This window comes from Cebus imitator, unplaced genomic scaffold, assembly GCF_001604975.1.
Source record: "Cebus imitator isolate Cc_AM_T3 unplaced genomic scaffold, Cebus_imitator-1.0 Scaffold38, whole genome shotgun sequence".
Classification (NCBI taxonomy): domain Eukaryota; kingdom Metazoa; phylum Chordata; class Mammalia; order Primates; family Cebidae; genus Cebus; species Cebus imitator.
In genome coordinates, this window is record NW_016107353.1 from 9,527,118 (window position 1) to 9,543,690 (window position 16,573).

General features: G+C 43.7%; 1 pseudogene; it reads left to right on the plus strand.

Moving 5' to 3' along the window:
• The first annotated feature begins 2,945 nt into the window (after positions 1-2,945).
• LOC108301921 lies at positions 2,946-3,434 on the plus strand (annotated as a pseudogene).
• Positions 3,435-16,573: the final 13,139 nt, after the last annotated feature.

The following is a 16,573-nucleotide window of genomic DNA, read 5'->3' on the forward strand; positions in this document are numbered from 1 at the left end:
TTATTTACTTATTTATTGAGACAGAGTCTTGCTCTGTCACCCAGGCTGGAGTGCAGTGATGCCATCTCGGCTCACTGCAACCTCCACCACCCAGGTTCAAGCAATTCTCCCACCTCAGCCCCCCAGATTGCTGGGACTACAGGTGTGCACCACCACGCCCAACTAATTTTTGTATTTTTTGTAGAGACAGGTTTCACCATGTTGACCAGGCTGGTCTCAAACTCCTGACTCCAGGTGATCCACATTCCTTATCTTCCCAAAGTGTTAAGATAACAGGCATGAGCCACCACGCCCGGCCCTATTGGCTTTATTTTCACAATATATTCAGACTCTGCTTCCACCCATGGAGGAATAACTGAAACAGGAGTACTTTCTCCTGCTAAACAACTGAGAAGCGGATCAAATACACAAAACAGCTATTTCCAGACATGGACAAAAGGCAGTACAGGACTGTGACCACTTGGGGAAAGAACAAATGAGGTGAGCCCACAGTTGTGGAGGCCATTTCCAGATTTCAGTACAGAAAAGGAGAACTTAGAGCCCCTTCCTGATAGTCTTCCTGAGTTGAGTAGTCAGAGACTGGAGTATGGGGAAGCCAAATCAGCTAGAATTTGCTAGATAAAATACCAGCGAGGAGGGAGCTACACAAAGAGCTCCATATAAAACATTGAGGCTGTAGCTGAATACCAGTAGTGCATGCATAGGGTGGCATTCCACAAGGCCAGGCCAAAGAATGACTGATGGGGAAAGAACAATGACTGAGGAGGTGTAAGCCAGACATTCTCAGAACTCATTAGGGCTTGAATCATTCAAGTTTTGATTAGAGAAACCTTGTCACAGATTGTATTTTCCAAAGATGGACCAATAGTTACAATCTTGCAACCTTGCTCTTCCCATCCAGAGGTGGATGTGAATAGTGCTGCAATGAATATTCTCCTTTAATCTGGGAAGAGTTGACTGTTTCTGCCAATTGAAAATGGTAATAAAGCTGTGTTGACTTTGAGCCTAGGTTGGAAAGGTAGTGTAGTTTCCAGACACCCGTGTCATCTACCACCTCTCCCGCAGCTCGTACTTGTGACCACCTAGGTGGTCCCTTATGATCAGATGATAGAGGAGGAAAAAGCGCCAGCCTTGGTTCACAGATGGGTCAAGCCGCAAATGGTGCTGCATCTCAGCCCATTTCAGGGCAGCCCTGAAAGACAGTGGTGAGGGGAAATCTGCCCTGTAGATAGCGCTCCTGTGCATCTGTCATTCATTGATGAGGAAAGAGAAGTTGCATGAGGTAAAAAGTACAGAGAGATTCATAGGTTGTGGTGAATGTCTTGACTGTATTGGTCAGGGTCCTGGAAGGTAAAAGATTGGATCAGGCAGGGGCAAGGAGGTCTGAGAGAGGTGTATGTGTGAAGACACAGTGACAAAGTGTGAAGATCTGGGCCAGGCGTGGTGGCTCACGCCTGTAATCCAAGCACTTTGGAGGCCAAGGCAGGCAGATCACATCTGAGGTTGGGAGTTCAAGACTAGCCTGACTAACATGGTGAAACCCCGTCTTTAAAAAAATTTTTTAAAGTGTGAAGATCTTTGTACCACAAGTTAATTCCCACAAGAAAGCATCAGCCAAGCAGGCAGAATGACTGAGCCAGCTGATGTCAGATAGCCTCTGTCATGGGCCTCATTAGTGCGACTCTCGAAGACTGATCTAGCTATTGCTGCTGCAAAAGCCTAACCTGCCAGAAACAGAAACTGTTACTTAGTCTCAATACAGCACCATCCTTTGAGGAGATGATCCAATCATTCGGAGTCAAGTTGAGGCCTTCTTCACTCTGGAAGAGATAACAGTTTGCCTAAGCTAGGGATTCAAACATATTCCATGAACTCAAAATAAATCACAGATATACAGGTAAAATGTAAAGTTATAAAACTTTTAGGAAAAAAAACAGAGGAGACTGCCAGGCACAGTGGCTCACTCCTGTAATCCCAGCACTTTGGGAGGCCAAGGTGGGTAGATCATCTGAGGTTGGGAGTTTGAGACCAGCCTGACCAACATGGGGAAACCCTGTCTCTATTTTAAAAATACAAAAATTAGCTGGCTATTGTGGTACATGCCTGTAATCCCAGCTATTTGGGTGGCTGGGGTAGGAGAATCACTTGAACCCGGGAGGTGGAGATTGCAGTGAGCCAAGATCATGCCACTGCACTCCAGCCTGGGCAACAGAGCAAGACTCTGACTGAAAAAAAAAGAAAAGAAAAAACAGAGGAGAGTATCTTTGGGCTCTGTAAGAGTTTGTGAAAGAGTTCTTAGACTTGATGCTAAAAGCATAATCCATAAAGGGAAAATTTGATAAATTTGTCCTCAGGAATATTAAAAACTTGCTCTGTGAAAGACCCTGTGGAAAGGATGAAAAGAGAAACTACAACTGGAAGAAAATATTTGCAAAGCCCATATCCAATGAAAGACTAATGTCTAAAATACATTAAGAACTCTCAAAAATCAACAGTTTAAAAAAATTGAATTAGAAAATGGGCAAAAGAAGGCTGGGCACAGTGGCTCACGCCTGTAATCCCAGCACTTTGGGAAGCCGAGGCCGATGGATCACAAGGTCACGAGTTTGAGACCAGCCTGACCAACATGGTGAAACCCTGTCTCTACTAAAAATACAAAAATTAGCTGGGTGTGGTGGTGCTTGAACCTGGGAGGCAGAGGTTGCAGTGAGCCAAGATGGCACCACTGCACTCCAGCCTGGGCAACAGAGTGAGACTCCATCTCAAAAAAAGAGAAAAAAGAAAATGGGCAAAAGCAAAAGACATCTACAGACAAAATACTGAAGAGGATATATAGACAGCAAATAAGCACATGAAGAGAGATGTTCAGTTTCAATAGCCATTAAAGAAATACAAATGGCTCTTCTGGTCCTAGGCACTTCGGGAACCGTGGCTTAGGTGCAGACATGGCCAAGTCCAAGAACCACACAACACACAACCAGTCCTGAAAATGGCACAGAAATGGTATCAAGAAACCCCGATCATAAAGATACGAATATCTTAAGGGGGTGGACCCCAAGTTCCTGAGGAACATGCGCTTTGCCAAGAAGCACAAGAAGGGCCTAAAGAAGATGCAGGCCAACAATGCCAAGGCCATGAGTGCACGTGCCGAGGCCATCAGGGCTCTCGTAAAGGCCAAGGAGGTTAAGCCCAAGATCCCAAAGCGGGGTGTCAGCCGCAAGCTTGATCGACTTGCCTACATTGCCCACCCCAAGCTTGGGAAGCGTGCTCGTGCACGCATTGCCAAGGGGCTCAGGCTCTGCCGGCCAAAAGTCAAGGCCAAGCCCAAGGATCAAAACAAGGCCCAGGCTGCAGCCCCTGCTTCAGTTCCAGGTCAGGCTCCCAAAGGTGCCCAAGCCCCTACAAAGGCTTCAGAGTAGATATCTCTGTCTGCCAACGTGAGGACAGAAGGACTGGTGTGACCCCTCGGGGCTGCCATCTGCATGGGGCTGGGGTCCTCTTGTGCTATTTGTACAAATAAGCATGAGGGAGGAAAAAAAAAAAAAAAAGAAATACAAATGAAAGCCGTAATGATGTATCACTACACACAAAATAAAAAAAATAATGACAGCATCAAAGGCTGACAAGGATTTGGAGAAACTGCATCAGTCATACATTGCTGGTGGGACTGTAAAATGGTACAGCCACTCTGGAAAACAGTTTGGCAGTTTTTAATAAAACCAAACGTGCAATTACCATATGACCTAGCAAGTGTACTCGTGGGCATTTATCCCAGAGACATGAAGACTTATGTTCACAAAAAAACCTGTACACAAATGTTCATAGAATTATTCATAACAGCCAAAAAACTGGAGACGGCCCAGATGTCCTTCAGTGGGCGAGTGGTTAAACAAACTGGTACATTCATACCATGGGATGCTCAGCAACAAAAAGGAATGAACTATTGATGAATGCAACAACTTGGATGAATCTTCACGCAATTATGCTGAATGAAAAAAAGTCAATTCTATACTATATGGTTCCAACGTTTCAAAAAATGTTTTTTAAAGAGCTCAACATCACTTATCATTAGAGAAATGTAAATCAAAATCGCAATGAAATACCATCTCACACCAGTCAGAATGGCTATGAAAAAGTCAAAAAATAACAGATGCTAGCAAGATTGCAGAGAAAAAGGGACGAACACTTATACACTGTTGGTGGGAGTGTCAATAGTTCAACCATTGTGGAAAGCAGTGTGGTGATTTCTCAAGGAGCTAAAAACAGAACTACCATTTAACCCAGGAATCCTGTTACTCAGTATATACCCAAAGGAAAATAAAGCATGCTTACATGCACACGTATGTTCATTGCAGCACTATTCACAATAACAAAGACATGGAATCAACCCAAATGTCCATCAATGCTAGACTGGATAAAGAAAATATGGTACATAGGCCAGGCATGGTGGTTCATGCCTGTAATCCTAGCACTTTGGGAGGCCGAGGCGGGTGGATCACGAGGTCAGAAGTTCAAGACAAGCCTGGCCAAGATGGTGAAACCCTGCCTCTATTAAAAATATAAAAGTTAGCCAGGCACAGTTGGCAGGCGCCTGTAATCCCAGCTACTTAGAAGGCTGAGGAGGAGAATTGCTTGAACCTGGGAGGCAGAGGTTGCAGTGAGCCAAGATTGCACCACTACACTCCAGCCTGGGCAATAGAGACTCCACCTCAAAAAAAAAGAAAGAAAGAAAGAAAATGTGATACATATATACCATGGAATACTTTGTAGCCACAAAAAATAATGAGATCATGTCCTTTGCACGAATGTGGATGTAGCTGGAAGCCATTATCCTTAGCAAACTAATGTAGGAACAGAAAACCAAATACCACATATTCTCTCTCATTAGTGAGAGCTAAATGATGAGAACTCATGGACACAACCAGGGGAACAAAAGACACTGAGGCCTACCTGAGGGTGGAGGGCGAGAAGAGGGAGAGGATCAGGAAAAATAACTAACAGGTACTAGGCTTAATATCTGGGTGACAAAATAATCTGTGCAATAGACCTCTGTGACATGAGTTTACCTATATAATAAACCTGTACATGTACCCCTCAACTAAAAATAAAAGTGTTTTCTAAAATACTGTTGAAATGACAAAATTTTAGAAATGGAGAACAGATTAGTAGTTGTCAAGGGTTAGGGACAGGGAAAGAGAGGGAGAAGTGAGTGTGGTTATAAAAGATAAACATAGTAATCCTTGTGGGAAGGGAACTGTTCTGTACCTTGACTGTGGTGGTGGATATATAAGCCTACCATTTGATAAAATTTGATAGAATTAAACACATACACACGTGCACAAATGCAAGTAAAACTGGGGAAATCTGAATAAATTTGGGTAGTTGTATCAATGCCCATATCCTGGTTGTGATATTGTACTGCAGTTTTACAAGATGTTACCATTGGGGGAAACTGGATAAAGGGTACATGAGATCTGTGTATATTATTTCTTACAACTGCATGTGCATTTAAAATTATCTCAAAAATAATAGTTTAATTTTAAAACAACATATTCCACATTGATCTTCCAAATTTGAATTTGCCTTTCTTACCAGTAGAGCCTCAGCCAAAACCAGTATCCAGGGGTTTAAAGAAAACGTTTGCTCCACTGACATGAAATTAAGTATAACCTTGGCTTGGACCAAGGCCCTTACTTTTCAGCAAAAGGTGTGTGGAAGTGGGCACATGACCTTGGTATGCACTAGTTCTACCTCATACCCCAAAGCTGCTGGCCTGATAGAGTGATGGAGTGGCTGCTTAAAGATGCAGCTGGAAAAAATAAAACTATTAGAACTGATAAATTCTGTGAAGTTGCAAGATAGAAAATGAGCCTGCAAAAATCAGTAGCATTTCTATATTCCAACAGTGAACAATCTGAAAAAGAAATCAAGAAAGTAATCCCACCGGGCGTGGTGGTACGTGCCTGTAGTCCCAGCTACTCGGGAGGCTGAGATGGGAGGAATGCTTGAGCCCAGGAGTTCTGGGCTGTAGCGTGCTATGCGGATCAGTCTGCACTAAGTTCAGCATCAATATGGTGACCTCCTGGGAGCGAGGGACCACCAGGTTGCCTAAAGAGGGGTAAACCGGCCCAGGTTGGAAATGGAGCAGGTCAAAACTCCCGTGCTGATCATAGTGGGATCTCGCCTGTGAATAGCCATTGCACTCTAGCCTGGGCAATGTAGAGACCCCATCTCTAAAAAAAAGAAAAAAAGAAAGAAAGTAATCCCATTTCCAATAGCTGCAAATAAAATAAAATACCTAGGAATAAAGTTAACCAAAGAAGCAAAAGATCTGTACAATGCAAATTATAAGACATTGATGCAAGAAATTGAAGAGGCCACAAGAAAAGGAAAGGTATTCCATGTTCATGGATTGGAAGAATTAATATTGTTAAAATGTTCATACTACCCAAAGCAATCTACAGAATTAATTAATTAATGAAACATCTATATCTGCATCAAAATATCAATGGCATTCTTCACAGAAAGAGAATTAATTAATTATCTGTATCTCCATCAAAATATCAATGACATTCTTCACAAAAAGAGAAAAATCAATCCTAAAATTTATATGGAACCACAAAAGACCCTGAATAGCCAAAGCCATCCTGAGCAAAAAGAACAAAGTGGGAGGAATCACATTACCCAATTTCAAATTACATTATAGAACTATTATAACCAAAACAGCACAGTATTGGCATAAAAACAGACACATAGACCAATGGAACACAGTAAACCCAGGAATAAATCCATACATCTACAGTGAACTCAGTTTTGACAAAGGTGCCAAGAACATACATGGGGGAAAGGACAATATCTTCAAAAAATGGTGCTGGGGAAATTGGATATCCATATGCAGGATGAAACTATACCTATCTCTCACCATATACAAAAATCAAATCAAAATTGATTAAAGACTTAAATCTAATAACCTTAAACTATGCAATTACTAAAAGAAAGCATTGGGGAAACTCTCCAGGACAGTGGTCTGAGAAAAGACTTCTTAAGTAATACTCCAAAAGTATAGGCAACCAAAGCAAAATTGGACAAATGGGATCGCCTCAAGTTAAAAACTTCTGCACAGGGCTGAGTGTAGTGGCTCATGCCTGTAATCTCAGCACTTTGGGAGGCCAAGATGGAAGGATTGCTTGAGGTCAGGAGTTCAAGACCAGCCTAGTCATCATAATGGGACCCCATCTCTAAAAAACAAAAAACCACTTCTGCATGGCAAGGGAAATAATAAATGAAGTGAAGAGACAGTTCACAGAATGGGAAAAAATATTTGTAAACTATCCATCTGACAAGGGATTAATAACAAGAATATATAAGGAGCTCAAACAACTCAATAGGGAAAAATCTAATAATCTGATTTAAAAATAAGAAAAAGATCTAAATAGACGTTTCTTAAAAGAAACATACAAATGGCAAACAGGTATATGAAAAGGTTCTCAACATCATTGATTATCAGAAAAATTCAAATAAAAACTACAATGAGATATCATCTCACCCCAGTTAAAATGGCTTTTATCCAAAAGATGCAATAGGAAATACTGGCAAAGATGTGGAGAAAAGGGAACCCTCATACACTGTTGGTGGCAATGTAAACTAGTACAACCACTATGGAGACCAGTTTGGAAGTTCCTCAAAAAGTTAACAATAGAGCTACCATATGATCCAGCAATCCCACTGCTAAGTGTATACCCAATAGAAAGGGAATCAGTATATCAAAGAGATATCTGCACTCCCAAGTTTATTGCAGCACTATTCACAATAGCCAAGTTTTGGGATCAACCAAAGTGTCCATCAACAGATGGATGGATACAGTAAATGTGGTACATACAAGATAATGGAGTACTATTCTACCATAAAAAAGAATGAGATATCCTGTCATTTGCAACGAGATGGATGGAACCGGAGGACATTATGTTAAGTGAAATAAGCCAGGCAGAGAACGACAAACTTCACATGTTCTCACTGATTTGTGGGAGCTAAAAGTTAAAACAATTGAACCCATGGAGATAGAGAATAGAATGGTAATTACCAGAGGCTGGGAAAGGTAGTGGAGAAAGTCATGGCAGAAGGGGGCGAGGGAAACGATTGTTAATGGGTACAAAAATATGGTTAGATACAATGAATAAGATCTAGTATTTGACAGCACACGGTGACTACAGTCAGCAATAATTTGTTGTACATTTTAGATTCACTGAGTACAATTGAAGTGTCCATAACACAAAGAAATGATGAATGCTTGAAGTGACAGATACCCCATTTTTTAAAACCTTTCCTCTGGTGCTGAGATAGATAACCCATTTATCCTGATGTGAATATTACATGTTGTATGCTTGTATCAAAATATCTCATGTGCTCCATAAATATATATACCTACTATGTGTCCATACAAATTAAAAATTAAAAAACAATTTTAAAAAAAGATGCAGCTGAGGTGCCAAGTTGGAGTTGATATCCCACAAAGTTGAGGTGTCATCCTCCAGGACATCCTCCTAAATCAACAACCTTTATATGACACTGTGTCCCCAGTGGGCAGAATACATAGGTCCAGGAACCAAGGTGTAGACCCACTTACCATCACTCCAGTGACCTCCTGGAGGAATTTGTCCTTTCTCTGCAACTGTGGCTTCTGCGGCTCTGGAAGTCCTACTTCCCAAAGGGAGAATGCTTCCACCAGGAGGAGGTATAGTAGTTTCAGTAAACTAAGCTATGGCTGCTACCCAGTCACTAAGCTCCTCATGTCAAGAGACCAGCACACAAGGAAGGGAGTGACCACACAGGCTGATGCAATTGACCCTGATCATAAGGCAATAAGGCTGTGTTATGCTGTGAGGGCAGAGAAGAATTTCAAATTCGTGTAATCCACTGAGATATCTCCTGACCGTCCCTTTCCTAATTATAGAGATAAGAGAAGTGCAGCCTTGATCTGAGAAAAGCAAGGTGACCCACGGCCCAGGCTTCTTAGGGATGAAGGTATGGGTCACACCACAAGGTAAGCCCCTTGGAACAGCAGAGGTACTAGCGAAGGGTGAGGAGACTCTAGAATGGGTAGTAGAAGAGGGAGATAATGAATGTTGATGTGGCCCCAAGATGAGCTGCAGTAGAGGGGATGGAGGGAGGGGTGGCTAGTTCATCCCGCTAACCTTTAAGTTTCCCAAGGAAATAAACTAACCAGAATCCTAGAGGAGTTATTCCCAGATGGAGTGAATTTATTTTTATTTTTATTTATTTATTTTTGAGACAGAGTCTCGCCCTGTTGCCAGGCGCCAGGCTGGAGTGCAGTGGCACAATCTTGGCTCACTGCAACCTCTGCCTCCCGGGTTCAAGCAATTCTCCTGCCTCAGCCTCCTGAGTAATTAGGGTTCCAGCAATTCTACTGCCTCAGCCTTCTGAGTAGCTGGGACTACAGGTATGTGCCACCATGCCCAGCTAATTTTTGTATTTTAGTTGAGACAACGTTTCACTATGTTGGCCAGGATGGTCTCAATCTCTTGACCTCGTGATCCGCCTACCTCGGCCTCCCAAAGTGCTGGGATTACAGGCATGAGCCACTGTGCCTGGCCTATTTTTTTTGCAATAGAGTCTCACTCTGTTGCTCAGGCTGGTGTGCAGTGGCGTAATCTCAGCTCACTTCAACCTCCACCTCCCAGGTTCAAGCAATTCTGCCTCAGCCTCCGAATAGCTGGGACTACAGACGTGTGCCATAACACCCAGCTAATTTTTTATTTTTAGTAGAGATGGGGTTTCACCATGTTGGCCAGGCTGGTCTTGAACTCTTGGCCTCCCAAAGTGCTGGGAATACAGGCATGGGCCACCACGCATGGCCAAAGAGTGAATTTCTTATAGGAAGAAAATGGATTGAATGGTGAAAGGAGTGGATTGTGGTTTGTAGTGGACTCTGTGATAGAACATCCAGACTCCTCCTTGTGAACTAACACATTCCTCTCCTCAGCATCCAAGAATGTTGACTCTGCATGGCTTACAGCTATGTTCCTCTCTAGGCAGTTGCTGGCAGCTGAAGGGAGCTTCCTTGGCTCAGTGCTACACCCCCTCACTGGGGGCAGCCCACATGTAAAGACTGGTCCATAGGGGGTTACAAAGCCTTGCCCAGTGCCTCCAATTGGGGCACTTCTGTCTTAAAAGCATCTTAAAGTTCACTGCCAAACTCTTAGAGTCTCTCTTTCTAAACCTAAACCCATTTCAGTACGTGCAATTCCATTTTTCTTGTCCAGTCTGAAACTTTGCAGTCTTTCTTGACTTTTCTCTTTCTCTGCCTCCCACATCTAATATGCCAGCAAATCCTGTTGGCTCTACTTTCATCTCCACAATTTGACCACCTCTCAGCACGTCGACTGCTAACCCTCTGGTCCAAATCCCTATAAACTCTCGGTTGGAACACACTAGAGCCTCCCATCTGGCCTCCCTGCTTCTGCACTTGCCCCACCCCATCTATTTCAAACAAGCAGCCAGAGTGATCCTGTTAAGAGCTAAGTCTGCTCATGTCACTTCTCTAACAAATTCCTTTAGTGGCTTCTCATCACACTCAGACTATAATCAAGTCTTTACGCGAGCCTCTAAAGCCCTCTGTGTCCTGGCGCCGGGCCACCTGTCTGACCTTCTCCCCTGCCACTCTTCCCCCGGCCTTGTTCCAGCCTCTGGCCTCTATGCTGCTCCTCAGGCACACCAAGGACGCTCTTGTCACAGACCCCATACACTTGCCTTTCCTTCTGCCTGGAAAGCTTTTCTCCCGGATAGCCACATGGCTCCATCCCTCAATCCCTCACTTTCTTTGGGACTTTGCTCACATATCACCTTGACACAGAGTTGTTTCCAGACCATCTCATAAGTCACAACAAACTCTACTCCCATCTTTTTTTTTTTTTTTGAAACAGGGTCTTGCTCTGTCACCCAGGCTGGAGTGCGGTGGTACAATCCCAGTTCACTGCAACCTCCACCTCCCGGGTTCAGGTGATTCTCTTGCCTCAGCCTCTCAAGCAGCTGGGACTACAGGCATGCACTAGCATGGCCTAGCTAATTTTTGTATTTTTAGTAGAGACAGAGTTTAACCATGTTGGCCAGGCTGGTCTTGAACTCCCAACCTCAGGTGATCCACCCACCTTGGCCTCCCAAAGTGCTGGGGTTACAGGCATGAGCCACCGCGCCCAGCCCTCTACTCCCATCTTGTCACCCACACCCCCTACTCCCCTTTGCCCTGCTTTAGCACCTACCACCTGCCATCAATTTTTGTTTACTATCTATCTGCCTCCGCTAGAATATAACCTACATGAGGACAGGGACTTTTTTTGTTTATTGCAGGATATCTTCAGTTCCTATAACAGTGCTTGGCATGTAGTAGATATGCAAAAGAATTTGTTGTACGAACAGGTAAAGTTTCAGGGACTTTATAGTCTAGGGATTCACACTATCTCACTCCACTCTAAAACAGCTACCTCCTGAAATGCAGATGCACCAAAACAACCATAGATAGAAAAAGAAGCATAGCACGGCCAGCCAGCCATGGGAAACAACACACTCACTGAGCTGAGGGGAAAAAGGCCTCCTCACTTGTGAATTCACTGTCCTAAACCACCTGGATTGCAATGGGACTCAAAGATGTAGGAAGAAAGAAAAGACCTGAGCCTGCAGGAATCACCTGTAGCCGGATGACACCAGAGCTGTTTTGTCCATTAGGCACAGGAAGCTTAGCACCAAGGGCTCCTGACACTTTTAAGGGCCCACAAAAATATTTCAGTTTCTTTTAGAATCAGAAGAAAAATGAGCATAATAATTGAGACCATCGTGGCTAACACAGTGAAACCCCATCTATACTAAAAATACAAAAAATTACCGGGTGTAGTGGCACATGCCTGTAGTCCCAGCTGCTCAGGGGGCTGAGGCAGGAGAATCGCTTGAACCCGGGAGGCAGAGGTTGCAGCGCGCCGAGATCGTGCCACTGCACTCCAGCCTGGGCGAGAGAGCGAGAATCCGTCTCTAATAAATAAATAAATCCAGTTTGGATTATAATCATCGTTATACCAATGCAGTCATATATAATTTTTTTAATAGAGAAAGCAACCAGGAAGGCAAAAGGGATCCATAAAAATGACAATGTGGCTCTGACTCAGCTCCCCTTTAAGGTTCTGGCTAATATCAAGCAGGAGCCAGTCAGGACAGGGAGACGATGGGAAACTGATATTCAGTGTGCTTTCCCCATTTATTTGTCACCCCAACCCAGCTTTTTGGTCCCATGTTATAAAAGGGGAATGGGAGCCTGGAAAAGTTAAGAGCCAAAGATAGTAAATGGCCATGCTAAAATTTGAGTCTAGGATGTCAGAGATCAAGCCACAGGTGACCTTAGTGCACTGCAGCTGTCAAATGGTACCTGCAAAGTTACAGGCACAAATGTGCAGTTAGACACTTTCCTCAGATCTGCCTCTGCCTGCCGAAGGCAGCCCTGCTGAGTCAGCGCAGCTCTGCCCTGCCCTTCGTGAGCCCAAATGTGCCTTGTCTACCCCATCCCCAGTGCCAAGCCCCTGCCCCACCTCTAGCTCCAGGTCTTAATCATGAAACTTTGAGGAAATAGGGTTAAGTGGTAACACCCCACCCTATGAATAGGCAGATCTGGCTGGCCTCTTCTGCCTGTTGGTCCTTGCAGAGAGCATGAACTCGTTCTTGAGAAAGAAAAGAGCAGCCTGGGAAGAAGTCATCCTTATTATTCCCACTGAAGCTGGGTGCCAAGGCCTCTCTCCTTGTGCCAGTGCAAAGGTCTGCAAAGACTCTCAGGGCCTCTCCTGTCTGCATCCTAATCCTCCTCAGCATGCACTCAGGGTTAAGTTCTTTCTTGAGGCCTAAGCAAAAATTCTCTCAGATTTCCTCATGAATCTCCCCTCTGTCTCCTGCCCCTATTTGGTGACCCCTCACATAGGAACAGTTGGGCAGTATCCAGGAGGGCAAGAAAACCTAGCATGAACTTGGGAACAGAAGGACTTAGTTGAATTCCAGCTCGGCAGATAAATAATTTAACCTCTCCAAATGGAACTAAAACCCCACTCAACAAACGATAAGAGAGAGAGAGAACAAAAGGTTCATAAACTGCTTAGCACAGAATCTGGAACAAAGTTATGCCAATCAATGTTAGTGATATTTGTGCCTGGTGATGTTTCCACCCTAATTTGCCTGGTTTTATGGTGGTCGTATTCTGGGTTTCTCATTAATTCAGTCATTTATTACACATTTATTGAACACTTACTATGTGCTGGCCACTATGTAAGTATTAGAGACACAAAGTAGGAAATAAGACATCTTTGCCTTTAAGGATCTTGTGTTCTGATAAGGATGAAGAGAAGTGGACAGTCATCTACAATATAATGTGGTAATTGTCCAACTCTGTATCTCAGTTGATGGTGTTACCATCAAGAAACCAAACAGTCAGAGGTTAGAGAGGCATTTAGTCTTCACAGAGGAGATTAACAACATGAAACCAAAGCATATTATAAGATGGACCAGGAGAGAGAAAAACGGGACCCTAAGACCTGGCCTTTGGCAATTTTATACAGTAGAAAGTATAAACCTAGCTGTTTCTGACTATTTCCCCTAATAGAAACCTCTGTCAGGGTCCTGGGAATTTAGCTCTAGGAGGTTTCTAATGATATTACATTATTTTTATCAGGGCTGACTTTATGAGTAAGTGGAATAGGTTGCCACTTACGTGTGTGTTTTTAGAGAAATGGGGAGGTGCCTCGGCCACACACAAATATGCCTCCTCACATCACCATTCCTGAAAGTCCATTATTAGAGTCTGTCCTTAGGGACTCATTTAGCCCTCAGAATCTCCATTGAAAGGCACATACTCCAGGGACAATGAGCCTTTGCCCTAACTGTCCCCTGCTTAGGTTGCTCTTTTCCATATATTCAAATCCTAGCTGTCAGTCAGGGCTCGATGCACTTCCTCAATGGTTTTGTTCCAGCCTACTCTGCTCTGTTGCCCTATTCTTTGGGCTTTGTATTGCTGGTACATGTATTTGATCTAGCAGCTATGGCCTTGTGTGGCTTCTTGGCTGGATTCTGTGTGTGTGTGTGTCCCCTCTCTTCCTGACTAGTCTATCAATTATCTACTGTTGCATGAAAAACCACCCCAAACTTAGTAACAACTATTCATTTGCTCCTGACTAGGCTGGGATCAATTGGGTGGTTCTTCTGCTGGTTGGCTTGATGTTTCTCATGCAGCTTCAGTCATGTGGAGGCTCAGTAGGGATGGGAGGATCCCACAGGGCTTCATTCACATGTCTGACACCTCAGCTGAGGAGGTTAGAACAGGGAGGGGCTGATTGTCCCTTCTCTCCACGTGGGGTCTCATCCTCCAGGGATTCTCTACAGAAGCCTCTGTCTCTAGCAGGGTAACCTGGACTTTTTTACAGCATGGAGGCCGAATTCCAGAAGAGAGTATTTCAAGATCCCATATGCAAGAACTTATCTACTTGTTTCATGTTTGTTAGTATCTCACTAGCCAAAGAAGCCACACAACAAACCCTCAAGTCAATGTGGTCTTCAAAAGGATATGACTAGTAGAAGATGTGGTTTGCTGGGGCCATCAATGTTGACCACAGTTTATAAACACTTCGGGTAGAGATTGCATCTTCTGTTTTGGAAATGTTCATATTTACTAACATTGTCCAGAGGATATTGGTAGGCACTCAATCAATATTTGTTGACTAAATAAATGAATGGCAAATAGAGTTAACAGACAGCAAAGCTCTGTAGGATGAGCCTTGTAGGCAAGAATGGAGGTTCCTCCATGAGGAAATCAGAGATCTGAGAGGAAAGATAGTTGAACCCCAAAAACCAATAGGTGGATTTTAGTGAATTTAATGCCTTCCCCACTGATTTGGAGACTAGAAGAATGTACGCAATAAATATCCTAAGAAACCAGGGTATGCTCAGCTCAGCACTGTATTAGGCCTCAGGGTGGATATGGAAGAAAACAAGGCCATTGAGGTTATTGAAGAAACCAGAAAAAGGACAGGAAAACTTAAAATATTACAAAGCCTCTGCCAGGTGCGGTGGCTCATGCCTATAATCCCAGCACTTTGGGAGGCCAAGGCGGGTGGATCACCTGAGGTCAGGAGTTTGTGGCCAGCCTGGCTGGTGAAACCCTGTCTCTACTAAAAATACAACAGTTACCCAGGCATGGTGGCACATGCCTATAATCCCAGCTACTTGGGAGGCTGTGACAGAAGAATCGCTTAAATCTGGGAGGTAGAGGTTGCAGTGAACCAGACTGAGACTCTGTCTCAAAAAAATATATATATGTGTGTGTGTGTGTGTGTGTGTGTGTGTGTGTCTGTGTGTGTGTGTGTGTATGCCTCATAATGTACTTAGCATACTGCATAGCACATAAAAGACACTCAAAAAATATTCTGGAAAGAAGGAACATAATGTGGTCACGAAGTGAAAGGTTACTTTAGGGTTCAGCAGACAATAAACCGCAGGCCAAATCTGGCCCTCCATCTGTTTTTGTTTTTTAAGACAGAGTCTCGCCGTCACCCAGGCTGGACTACAGTACTGCTACCTCAGCTTACTCTAACCTCTGACTCCCGGGTTCAAGCAGTTCTCATGTCTTAGCCTCCCGAGTAGCTGGGATTACAGGTGTGTGCTATCATACCCAGCTAATTTCTGTATTTTTAGTAGAAACAGGGTTTCACCATGTTGGCCAGGCTGATCTTGAACACCTGACCTCAAGTGATCCACCCACCTCAGGCTCCCAAAGTGCTGGGATTACAGGCATAAGCCACCACGCCTGGCCCCTCCATCTGTTTTTTTAAAATAAAGTTTTATTGGAGCACAGCCATGCCTATTTATTTGCATATTGTCTATGGCTGCTTGTCCACCCTAACAGCAGAGTTAAGTAGTTACAAAAAAGACCATAAGGCCAGAGAAGTCTAAAATATGTACTATCTGGCCCTTTGTAGAAAAGGTTTCCCAACCTCCAGGTTAGTCTAAAATGACTCAATCTGTGCTTCCTAGACTCAGTAGAGTTGACACAATTTTCCTCAATGGAGGAGAAGGGAAGTGAGTACAAGGTTAGATGGCAAATAAAATGCTTTGTGCTCAAAACTGTGAATAGTTCTAGACCTAATGAAAAAAATGTTTTTTGGGACCCCCAGCAAGGAAAAATTTGCGTTGATATGCAATAATGTCAGGTCCTGGGCCCCTGTTTAGATCCAGGTAATTCCTCTCAACTTTCTCCCTATTCATCATCCTGTTTGCACAATCCCATCCACACTTTTGTCCTGATACGGAGCAAGGTTTCCAGATATTGCAGTTGGATAACAGGGAACCACTGGCAATGGAGATGCACTTTCCATTTGTATGTACATCTGGGACCATAGGAGGAAATGGGAGCATCTTACTATGAAGAGAAACAGTTTCATACCTTCAACCCTATTCCTTCAGCTTACATGGGTCTCAGAAGGTCATCTTGACATTCCTCTATAACTAGACTGAACTGATTTTTTTTTTAATTCTT